We start from the raw sequence: 309 nt of genomic DNA, 5'->3' as shown, positions 1-309 counted from the left end.
CCCGGTGGTGGAACGGTAACCACGGGGAGCGGAGGGGAAACGAGAAACGTGGGAACGACAAAACCACCAGCAGGAGCTCACACGGTGACGCATGACTTTAAGTTAACCAAATGGGAGAGTAATTTGGGAAGCCTGACCTAATCAATTGAGTTCTTTAAAAGGAAGTCTAGAGGTCGGAGACATTATCCTGTTGCCCTTAAAGAAACAAACTGCTATGTTGTGTAGAGGGTTACATAGCAGGAAATGGTGAACAGCTTCTAGATGCCGAAGGCCTCTGTCCTATAATCACAAAGACCTGACTTCTGTCAA

This window comes from Pteropus alecto, unplaced genomic scaffold (assembly GCF_000325575.1).
Source record: "Pteropus alecto unplaced genomic scaffold, ASM32557v1 scaffold67, whole genome shotgun sequence".
NCBI classification, from domain to species: Eukaryota; Metazoa; Chordata; class Mammalia; order Chiroptera; family Pteropodidae; genus Pteropus; species Pteropus alecto.
Note: the sequence above shows the minus strand (reverse complement) of the source record.